Source organism: Lontra canadensis, unplaced genomic scaffold (assembly GCF_010015895.1).
Source record: "Lontra canadensis isolate GAN:19392208 unplaced genomic scaffold, GSC_riverotter_1.0 scaffold86, whole genome shotgun sequence".
Taxonomy (NCBI): Eukaryota; Metazoa; Chordata; class Mammalia; order Carnivora; family Mustelidae; genus Lontra; species Lontra canadensis.
The window spans coordinates 5,152,903-5,165,434 of NW_022631080.1; positions in this window are offsets into that span (position 1 = coordinate 5,152,903).

The following is a 12,532-nucleotide window of genomic DNA, read 5'->3' on the forward strand; positions in this document are numbered from 1 at the left end:
TGAGTTAAACTGAATTGACTAACAGACTGGTTCAATATGATGGAACAAAAAAAACAATCTACCAGCTCAACATTTGATGTGTGAAACTTCATGTTTCAGGGGAGAGAACCGAAAGTTATCAATGCAGCCTCAGATGGGCTACTTTGGCATGAACTTGATTTTGAGTTAAAAGCAATCAAAACCCCGGAAATCAGGAAAATCTCTTTAAGTCCTCCTCACCTGCTTGCCTGGACCAGGAAGAGAGGTACTAACAGAGATTCCTCGTTATTGAAGAAATCATCTACATAAGAAAGCAACCTTTGTTTTCCAAACATCTCTTTCCTTCTTGCTAATAGGCTTTCTCCACTTTGTATTCTCATACTCCAGCCCTCTCCATGCTTAGAAGCTCCTGTTCCTTGTCTTTGGAATTTCCCTGTCCATGTAGATTCTTCTCTAGTACTGTTTCAGGACTTTTTTCTCTGTTGGTGCCCGAGGTTCTTGGTTACGCCACTTCAAAGAATGAAGAGGTAGACCAGGCAGACTGGTGGGCAGCAAAAGACTGGTTCACTGAGCGACAGAAAAGTGATAGTACAAAGCTTCCGAGGAGGAGGGAGGGGACTCTACAGGGTTGCCACCCAAGTTTCTAACTCTAGGGGTTTTTATGGCCATGTTGGTGTTAGGTCCCTCAATAATGGGTCCGTAATTAAAGGAGCGAGACTGATATAAAGCGAAGGTCAAGCAAAGCTTTATTCCGCGCCAAGCCATCAAGAATCAGACCAACATTTGGGGCCGCGCCTCTTACAGAGAGGAAGACCTCTCTTTGCTTCACGGACTAGCTTTTAAGGGCAAAGGCCATGTCGTTGGGCCTGGCCACACACAGGTGGCCAATGAAATTGTAACATACAGAGAAAGTTGTACAGTCATGTTAGGTCACACATAAGTGACCAATTGAATTACAATTACCCTAGTAGATATTTGAACCAGCCTATCACCTTGGCACCGAAAAGGTGCCCAAGGGGCGGGGCCCATACTCCTTGGTAACTAGGGAGACGGTATGCGCCACCCCCCCACCCACACACACTGATTGGATGTCTCCACCTGGCCTGACCCACCCTTGTATTTGAGCTTTGTTACCTGGGACTGGTTTCCGGGACTTGTTTTTAAGTAAGTCCCCTGGGGGAGGGAGGGCAGGGACAGTTTACGTTTTAAACAACAAAATTATTGTTTAACTGGATGGAAGCGCTCTGGCTAAATAGGTCCTTACAGTTGGCAGGCTGTTTTCATCTAATGAACTAATGACTGTCATCCAATCACGTTTGTCACCTATCACAGGGGCAAGGGTGGAGGGCTCCTTCCAGGGTGGTATAAAATCCTTTTAAAGGTGATTTTCTCTTGGGGGTGGGGGGACTTCTTCCTGCCTGCCTGCCTTCCAGCTATCCATCAGTAGGTACGCTTTTGAATTTGGTTTTCTCCTATTCATCTCTCTCATGTCAATTTGATTCTCGGTCCAACTAGAAAGATCTTGAAGGGTAGAGAACGTTCTTCCTCCCCAACAATGCACATGCAACACAATCATGCACACAAAAATGGATTTCTGTTGGATATATTGACAAGTGAGTGAGAACTAAATTTTGAATCTTTGAAACCCAGCACTTTTTTTTTAAAGGTTTTATTTATTTATTTGACAGACAGAGATCACAAGGAGGCAGAGAGAGAGAGGGAAGCAGGCTCCCCGTGGAGCAGAGAGCCCGATGCGGGGCTCAATCCCAGGACTCTGGGATCATGATCTGAGCCAAAGGCAGAGGCTTTAACCCACTGAGCTACCCAGGTGCCCCAGCAAGCACTTTTTTTTTTTTTTAAATCACAATTACATTAAGAATGTCTTGGTTTCAGAATTTCTTTTTTTTTATTTCATTGATATAAAAGAAATACCTGTTATTTGTGGAAAAGGTGTGTAAATCTGTTTGCAAGAGAGTTTATTGCAGGTTAAGCTGAAACACATACGAGATAAAGAGAAATGGGAGTAGGAGTGCTGGAGATGAGGGAGACAAAGTAAGAAATCTTTCAAAGGCTCCTTCAAGGAGGCAGGCATTGAAGATCGTTTCTGCTATATCCTTACAGGGTTGAGAAAGGCATTTTATGCAATATTGACTTATATAATGGAAATAGATAGACATCCAGTTATATTTTCTCCAACTATTAAATAGAAGCAGAGCTTCCCCCTACCCCAAACCCCCCCAGGCCTGCCCTGAAAGCAGGAATTGCTAGAATTCCTGGCATACTTTAGTTTCAAAAAGTCAGTGTCCTTTTAAAGACTTGCTCTTTATAATGAAAAATCAGATACTTACAAACTTATAGATAAGGAAAGCCCACGGAAAATGAATATATCAAATTATATATACATAGATATATATTTCTTTTAGAATCTGTAATTGGAAAGATTTTTTTCATTACCTGTTTTACAGGTTTTTCCTCCCCTTTGGTTACAGAATGGGTTTTTTAATTGTCTCATTTATTTTGCCAGTCTCAGAAGTCCTTTGGAAACAGATTTTTTGTTCTGTTTCAAATAAGCAATACAAAAGAGGTTCTGGGATTCACTGGGGTCAAATAGGAAATGGAGTGCAGATAGGAAGATAAATGAATTGAGGATTGAAAGAGTCTTGAATCATTTGATGAACAATAGCTTTCATAATCACCGCTTTGGGCCTTTTTTCACATTGATTTCAGCCATCAACTAGTTACATTTATCAGGTCCTGATTTGATGGTGGTTGCATTTTATTATTCAATAGACATCAATATCTTATAGCCCAATAAAATTTGATACAGAGCCTTTACTATGAAACTAGCCCTTTCTGAAACACAGGTGTTACGTGGTTCACCAATCAAATACTGAACGCTTAAATAAATGCTAGAAAGAAATGGCATTTTTTTTTTTTTACTTCAGCAAAAGCATAAACTTAGAAACAAGGAAGGTGGAATGAAAATGTTTGGACAAAGGCAAAGGGCAAAAATGCAGAGCATGTTGAAACTGGGAAAAATTGTTGCAGGAGGCCCCACGTCGGGCTCCCAGCTCAGTGGGAAGTCTGCTTCTCCCTCTCCCTCTGCTTGTGCTCTCTCTCAAATAAATAAATAAAAACCTCAAAAAAAAGAGGATTCTGGAGGGCAGTTGCTGAATCTACTCACCTTGCAACTGCCCATGACAAGCCTCAGAAGTTCCCTTGCTTGTTAAACCTGCTGCCTACTGGTCTGGAGTGGCCTGCTTCTTCCTTCCCTCTCTGCTTGCCCTCTCTGTACTTGGGCAGGGGGTGGGGGCAATTTCAAATTTCAGGTAGCAAACCAAAACCATTCTTCACTGACTGTTTGTCTAGGACCTCTCTCTCTTGGCCCTGTAAGGCTGTCCATTCCTTCTCATGTAGATCCCTCCATCTTCAAAAGAGCCAGTGTGCCTTAAATTCTTTTTGTGCCTCCAATTCATTGTTTCACTCAGGAACCTCTAATTACTCAGAAACTCTAGGTATTACCTGCCACCGGGTGTCTGTGTCCAGTGGGTGTGAGGGACCAAGCCAGAGTCACCACAACAGGTAGGAAGCGTTGGCAGGAGTTTCAGGTGGCTAAAACAAGGTTTTGTCAAAGTTACGATGGTCAAGCTGATGAGGTGGTATTATTGCAACTTGTCCCCTTTATGGGAATATGCTTTTCTCAGTTCCGGCCCTGTGTTGTTGTCTGTATAGACCAAGTTCAGCTTTTCTAAAGGGTGTTATGCCTGAGTTTTCGCATCCGAGAGACCAAGGAGCCAACACCGTTGTAAACACATGAGGGTTTATTCAGCAAGCTTAAGCTTGGGCCCAAGTATACCCGACACAGCGGAGTAGGGACTTGGACCCTGAGGTGACATGCTTAAGCTTGGGCCCAAGTCAACCCGACACAGCAGAGTAGGGACTTGGAACCCAAACCAGACTACAGTCAGAGTTTTTAAAGGCAGAGTAGGAGTGGACTCATCGGTGGGTGAGGACAAAGGGGTTGATGTTAGTCTCTAAGGAATTTTGGAAGCAAGGTCTCCAGGACTAGAGGGGCTAGCTATTGTTGGGAGAAAGGTTATTTATTACTAGTAATAAAAATCTTCTCATGAGACCCTTTAGATATATATCAGTGGGTCATATGCTTGGGAATGATCGCTGACACTATCTTGGAGGTTTAGAGATAAAGTTTCACATTTCTCTTATCAAGTGTCCTTGTTAGTGAGATTTAGGTTTAGAAGAAATTTAACTTTATTTACATTTCCTTCTGCCTCAGCCTCCTTCAGTTTTATGGTGGGGAAGGCAACATTAGGGCTTGGGGAACTGAGTTATTTGCCTCTGGAAATTGGGCTATTGTTAAATCTCTAGGGCATTAGTAAACCAAGGGAGACTCCTGTCTTGCAGGATTGTGATCTCTGCAAGTTAACTATTTGTTTTTCTTTTAGGGCAGCCAGGGGTAGCTGAAGAATGTCACACATACTACCGAGGGGAAGGGAGTGGGTGGAGAGGGAGTGCAAGGTGCCAGCTTTTGCTTTGTCAAGATGGCTGTACTTATGTCAGGGCTAGACTCGAGGTGGGTACAGCCTTGTTTTTCTTGGCTTCCACAAGGGATTCAAACCAATAGTGAATATTTAATAGTGAATTAAGATTTAGTTTTCTTTTTTAAATAATTTTATTTGTTTGAGAGAGAGAGACAGAGATAGAGAGAGTACCAGCGGGGAGGAGAGGGAGAAGCAGGCTCCCTGCTCCATCCCAGGACCCTGGGACCATGACCTGAGCCAAAGGCAGACACTTAACCGACTGAGCCACCCAGGTGCCCCAAGTAAGATTTAGTTTTAATTCTCTCTGAAAAATCCCAGCAGGGCTGGTGGCTTTGCTATGCAGTTTTGTCAGGGCTCTGTCTCCCTCTGTATTCTTATCCTATCTTAAAGTAATCAGATGGCCCACTACAATATCTGCAGTGAGCCAGAAAAGCAGGATAAGAGGAAGGAGAAGGTATCTTTCATCATTTGAAGACACCACTTTAAGGGTCCAATTCAGAAGTGCACACTGCAGTTCCATTAATACTCAGAACTTATTTGCATGGCCATGTCCAGCAGCAAAGAAAGCAGTGGAATGTTAAAAAAAATGTAGTCTTAATCTGTACAGCCATATGCATGCTGAAAATTTCTACCATGATAGAAGGGGAAAATGAATTCTGGAGCACAATCAGCAATCTCTGAATAGATGTCTTTGTGTAGTAAGACATACTTCTTACTAACAATTGAGAAGTTCATATCCTTTGCTGGGATGAGTTGGTGGCTTTCTCTCATTCACTATATGCTGTGTGAAAATAGTGGATTATTTTTCTCTTGGCTCATGTTACTCCTGTTGGGGAACAAGATTTCCTGTCCCCTTCAAGGGTCCTTCTAGCCGGACTAAGAATCATATTGATATAAGACAGATTAATAGGGGGAAAGCAAATTTAATAGCATACGTGCATTATGTATGAAATAGCATGCATGATCTACACAGACATGGAAATTCCCTGTACATACACTAGTAAATTTGATTTTCTGCTGTTAATCTGTCTCATGTCAATTTAATTCTTAGTCCAGCTGCAAAGAATCTTGAAGGGGACAAGAATTCTTGCTCCCCAACAGTTGGCACAGGTGGCAGGACTCTTTAACTCACTGAACCCTGGTCAGCCAGGACACTGCTACAGCTGAGAGATCTTTGGGACAGCTGACACACCACAGGCAGAAAGTAAGATTTCTTGCTATATCAGCCTCCCGGAATCTCTGTCTGCAGAGTCTGATCTAGCGAGAGCGATAACAGTCTTTTTTCTCTCTTCCTAAATTTAGATTAGCAGGAGAAAATATTTGTGGAACAAGTTCCTTGAGCTAAGCAACTCTTTGGCTAAAATTTGGTAGAGTACTCCTTGGTTATTGCTCCATTTACCAGAGACAGGCTTTGTTTTTCTTTGTCTGTGTCTTTTCTGTTGTTTGGTATGTGTTGCTAAGGGACATCTAGGAAGCCAAAGCCACACAATTGGTGGGCATGAGTGGAACACTTAAAAGCCACTGGAGCACTGCCCAACTCAAGAAGATGCCTGTGTTAAGATAGATAGGTCACAGAACAGATTAGATTAACTGTCAGTCACCTACCAACAGTTACTAAACTTAAACTTATCTGTGCACATGATGTGTAGTGAGCCGTTGTCTGAGACACCAGCTTTGAAGCCAAAAAAACTTTATTATCAGAAAGACAGCCCAGCAAGAAGGCAGGGAATCATTTCTAAAGCTATCTTGCCCTGAGGAGCCTAGGGACATTTCAACAGTTTGCATATGTTTGGAGAAGGAGGTGAATATATGAGAGGAGTGTGTGGCATCTCTTGAAACCTTGAGAGGGGGCCCTTGAAACAATCTGGAGCTACGCATTCTTTCGAACAATGAGGTGCCTTTGGGGACTTGGTACAATCAGGTCCATCTGATAATTTTTTAAGACAAATGTTACTGTCCAGTCCTCATTAGATTTCTACAATCAGCGGGTAAACAGGGAGTAGGGTCAAAAAAGGAAAAGTTAATGATTGCTCATCATTGAGGTTGATAGGTACATAAAACATAAGAGGGCAATGAGACAAAGCATGGAGCTAAATTAATAATTCAACGAATACAATTATAGTTCTGCTTATGCTTTCCAAACAGGTCTGGACACCAAGCATCCATCCAGCCTCACCAACCTCAAGAGACCTCTATGTACTGGGGTACATTGTGAAACAACAGAGTCCCCAACCTGGTGGCACAACCATCCTAGGTATTTGTGTGGCTTCAAGAGACCAAAGGCTTAGATAAAGCCGTTAGATTTTGCCTTTTGCCTTGTTCTGTGTCCTAAGAGCTTGACCATGTGACCAATGAGAATATTCTTTTTGGTTGACACCATCCAGAGGGTACACTTACTGGAGTGCACATTGGTAACCAGTCAAATAGACTGGGGATCCAAGCAAGTGTCATCCTCTCTGTCTGACGGCACCAGGTCTCAGGGCTATTTCTCATGAGAGGTTCCAAACCATAGGAAGCTTTGTCATCTCAACCTTTGTTGTTTGTTAGTGCTCAAATGTCCCATTCCAGAAGTGTCTGCATTGTGTCACAGATCAGCAGGTCTGAGACTGGAGGTGTTTCATGTTTTCAAGAGATAGCAGAGGCACCGTTTTCACTACACCATCCTTACCACCTGTGCAACAATGGCTTTTGCTTTCTTAGCCTAATTTCAGGAGTAACCTGTTGGACCAGGGGGACCACATCATCTATGCCCTCTCTGGCCATCTCTAGCATCTTGGGTTAAGCCATTAAAAGGCTTATTAGTTTAAGTCAGTATTTTTTTTTATTAAAGATTTTATTTATTTATTTGACAGGCAGAAATCATAAGTAGGCAGAGAGGTAGGCAGAGAGAGAGGAGGAAGCAGGCTCCCTGCTGAGCAGAGAGCCCAATGCAGGACTCGATCCCAGGACCCTGGGACCATGACCTGAGCCAAAGACAGAGGCCCAACCCACTGAGCCACCCAGGTGCCCCTTAAGTCACTATTAATAGATCCTACCTGTCAATGACCAGGTGATGATTCCTTGATATTGGCCATATATAGATACAGATATAGATCTATATATAAAACAAAAAGCTCACAATTACCTTACTAGTATAGTGGCTAGCCTTAGGGACTTCCATGACAAGGTAAAAGAACAGAATATATACATTAGACACAAAGAAATGTTCCCATCCAACATAAATTCCCCTTCTTAATATCTGGTCACATATGCCTATTTTAACTTCCCTTTCACTACAAGACTGACAGAGATCACCCTAACCAAATCTCTAGGTTCAAAGTATACAGATTGCTCATGTAAGTGCTGAAAGCTAGAAAATGAATTTAATAAAAGCACCCAAGACTGGCCATAGGCTCACTTTGCTTCTACTTACCAGGACTCTGTAATCAGGCTCTGCGAGACACAAGTTTTCCTATACAATGTCCTTTGCAGTAATATCCTAGACGGCACCCACTGCAAAAAAAATTCATGTCCCCTGGATAGCAGCAGTGTTTTTAAATTATAAAGACTTTTTAACCTCTCCTTTCAAAAGACCCTACTGAATTTAGAGGCTAATTAGATTATTTGACTGTATTTACAATCTTCACAGAGGATCTAGATGATCAAAAATTTCCCTAGGCCTTCTTACACATGATTTGCAAAAAGCCAATATTCAGAGGCTAATAGAAGCCAAGGTTAAGTTGTATACCCAGAAAAAAGGCTTTTGTTAAAATGCTGTATACAGATTTTACAGAAGCATAAAGCTTTCAGTTCCCATTTTAGTTAAAAATCCTCCCTGATATGAAGAAGCAAATTTAGTTAAAAAGATGAGCCACCTCCTTGATATTTGGGCTATAATCCCCATCTCTGGGGAATTAGAAACAACTGTCTTTATTGTGCAAATCTCTATAAAACCAGAGCTATAGCTCTGGAAACAAATTCAAGCCCACCTACCTTGACCAATCGCCAAACTTCACCTATTCCTCTCAAAATATTTGTGAATATTATAAAAGATCAGGATATTGGGAAAAAATTGTTTTGTACTTTAAAAAAAGGAGGAGACAGGAAAATGGCAGTGGAGTTGTATTCATCTCACAAATACAACTAGTTAACTATCAAGTCATCCTAAATTCCCTAGAAATAGACCTGAAGACTGAGGACAAATTCCACAACTAAAGGGAGAGAGGAGGCCACATTAAAGGAGGCAGGAAGGGGTGCCTGGGTGACTCAGATGGTTAAGCATTTACCTTTGGTTCAGGTCATGATCTTCAGGTACTGGGATTGAGTCCCATGTTGGGCTCCCAGTTCAGTAGGGAGTCTGCCTCTCCCTCTTTCACTGCCTGCAACTCCTGTTCGCTCTCTCTCTCTCAAATGAATAAATAAAATCTTTAAATAATGAATGAATGAATGAATGAGGTAGGAAGTGCCAAGATATGGTTTAAGGGAGGAACTGATCCTGGCTGCTGCAGAGGGGAGGGAACCCTGGTCCTAGAGAAGGGTGAAAGAGAGAGGAGCATATGGTACTCACAAGAATGTTTCCTCATAGCCATTGGCTTGGAAAAGAAGAAGGACTAAATTTCATGAGTTCTTGCAACCAGCAGGGCTTAAAGCCTGGAGTTTTAAATGTTAGCAGACTTGGCTGAGATAGAGCCCAGGGGGTACTGCCGAATTACGGCAGCAGCCCAAGTGTCCATTCACTGATGAATGAATAAAGGAGAAATACACATGCGCGCGCGTGTGTACACACACACAAACACACACACACACACACACACACACACACACACACACACACACAAGAATATTACTCAGCCATTAAAAAGAATGAAATCTGGTGGTGCCTGGGTGGCTCAGTGGGTTAAAGCCTCTGCTTTCGGCTCAGGTCATGATCCCAGGGTCCTGGGATCGAGCCCCACATCGGGCTCTCTGCTCAGCAGGGAGCCTGCTTCCTCCTCTCTCTGACTGTTTCTCTGCCTACTTGTAATCTCTGTCTGTCAAATAAATAAATAAAATCTTTAAAAAAAAAACTAAAAAAAAAATAAAAAGAATGAAATCTTTCCATTCACAATAACATGGATGGAGTTAGTATTATGCTAAGCAAAATAAGTTAGTCATAGAATGACAAATACCATATGATTTTTCAAGAATATTTTATTTATTTATTTGAGAGAGAGAGAGCACAAGCAGGGGGGTAGTGGCAGAGGGAGAGGAAGAAACAGGCTCCCCACTGAGCAGGGAACCCAGTGCACAGCTGGAGCCCAACGTGGGGCTTAATCCCAGGACCCTGAGATCACAACCAAGCTGAAGGCAAATACTTAACCAACTGAGCCACCTGAGTGCCTAGGTGACTCAGTGGCTTAAGCCTCTGCCTTTGGCTCAGGTCATGATCTCAGGGTCCTGGGATCAAGCCGCACATCGGGCTCTCTGCTAAGCAGAGAGCCTGCTTCCCCCGCTCTCTCTGCCTGCCTCTCTGCCTACTTCTGATCTCTCTCTCTCTGTCAAATAAATAAATAAAACCTTAAAAAAGAAAGAAAGAAACAAAACAAATGTGCAAAGGTGAATAAAGAGAGAAAGAGAGAGAAAGAGGCAAATCAAGAAACAGACTCTTGGGGTGCCTGGGTGGCTCAGTCATCACGCATCTGCCTTCAGCTCAGGTCGTGATCTCAGCATCCTGAGAGCCCCACATTGGTCCCTGCTCAGCGGGAAGCCTGCTTTCCCTCTCCCACTCCCCCTGCTTGTGTTCTTTCTCTCACTGTCATTCTCTGTCTGTCTAATAAATAAATAAAATCTTAAGAAAAGAAACAAACAAACAAACAAACAGACTTGACTCTGGAGAACAAACTGATGGTTATCAAACAGGAGGTGGGCAGGGGGATAGGTGACATAGGTGATGGGAATTAAGGAGTACACTTGTGATGAACACTTGTTGTGATGAACACTAGGTATCATATGGAAGTATTGAATCACTGTATTGTTCACCTGAAACTAATATTACACTGTATGTTAACTAATGAATTTAAATAAAACTGAAAAAAAGAAATTAATGTTGCTAAAAAATAGAGACACATATGCTTATAAAGGCATAGAATATTCTGGCATGATAACAGAAACACTAGAAATGAAAGCTGCTTCTATATTCTTTTTTGAATTTTGTAGCATGTATCTGTATTAGCTATTAAAAATTAATACAAAAAAGGTAAATTTTAAATAGCAATTACCCTGAAAGTCCAGAAAACAATTTTTTTTACATTCTTTCTCTGTCCCTTGAAATAATAAATCCTGTCATGTCTTTTAAATATAAACAGAGGGCACCTCAGTTTGTTAAGCTTCTGACTCTTGATTTTGGCTTACGTCCTGATTTTAGGGTTGGGAGACTAAGGCCCTCCTCAGGACTCCATGCTCTATGCAGAGTCTGCTTGTCCCCCTTTGTACCCCCGGTTGTACTCTCTCTTTCTCTCAAATAAGTAAATAAAAGCTTTTTAAAAAATAAAAATAAATGTATGCAAAGATCATAATCTCCTGAGACATGGGGGGAAAAAATGGGAAAGAGCCTTTTAAAAATACAAATTACTGGGACGCCTGGGTGGCTCAGTTGGTTGGACGACTGCCTTCAGCTCAGGTCATGATCCCGGAATCCCGGGATCGAGTCCCACATCGGGCTCCCAGCTCCATGGGGAGTCTGCTTCTCCCTCTGACCTTCTCCTCACTCATGCTCTCTCTCACTGTCTCGCTCTCAAATAAATAAATAAAATCTTTAAAAAAAAAAATACAAATTACTGAATACAAATGGCTGAATTAAAATTTTCTGCCCACATTCATACACCTTTGATAACAGAGATATGCTCCAAATATCCAAATTGAAAGAAAAAAAATTAGACTGTTTCCCTGTGCCTTTGTGATATAAATTTTCTAACCCCATCTTCTCTAAGACCTAAGAGCCACCCACTGTTTGACACTCAAAGTTTAGGAAAAAGTTTTTATTTTTTTATTTTAATTTTTATTTATTTATTTTTAAAGATGTTATTTATTTGTTTGACAGGCAGAGATCACAAGTAGGCAGAGAGGCAGGCAGAGAGAGAGTGGAGGAAGCAGGCTCCCTGCCGAGCAGAGAGCCCAATGTGGGGCTCAATCCCAGGACCCTGGAACCATGACCTGAGCCGAAGGCAGAGGCTTTAACACACTGAGCCACCCAGGTGCCCCTAATTTTTATTTTTTTAAAAAATAATTTATTTATTTATTTGACAGAGAGAGAGAGGGAACACAAGTAGAGGGACAGGGAGAGGCAAGCTTCCCATGTAGCAGGGAGACCAATGCAGGGCTGGATCCCAGGACCCTGGGACCATGACCTGAGCCAAAGACAGATGCTTAATGACTGAGCCCCGTAGGTGCTCCAGGAAAAAGTTTTTTTGTTTTTTTGTTTTTTGTTTTTTTTTTTTAAAGAATTTATTTATTTGACAGAGAGATCACAAGTAGTCAGAGAGGCAGGCAGAGAGAGAGAGGAGGAAGCAGGCTCTCCGCAGAGCAGAGCCCGATGTGGGACTTGATCCCAGGACTCTGAGATCATGACCTGAGTCAAAGGCAGAGGCTTAACCCACTGAGCCACCCAGGCGTCCCCAGGAAAAAGTTTTTAATGAAAACAAATAAATAGAGTATGTTGTAAATTCAAGACCTTTTTCTATTTTCAGATGGTATTGTTTAAAATAATTCATGAAAGAGTTCTATTTAGTTGGATTGAAGGCAAACACTTATAAGGATTGGGCATTCCAAAATTCAGATCTAAACTGATCTAAATGTTCTATAAGTTCTCATGATCTGGGAAAATATTCAGTATAAAAGCTCATTTAAGGTTGTTGACTTAATTAAAATAAACATGTCTTTAGAGTTATCAGCATTAAATATAAAACTTTTGTTTGGCTTGTGCTTACTAGAGGTCATATAAGTTCATGGTATCTGTTGCAAAATCTGTCAGCAAAAAA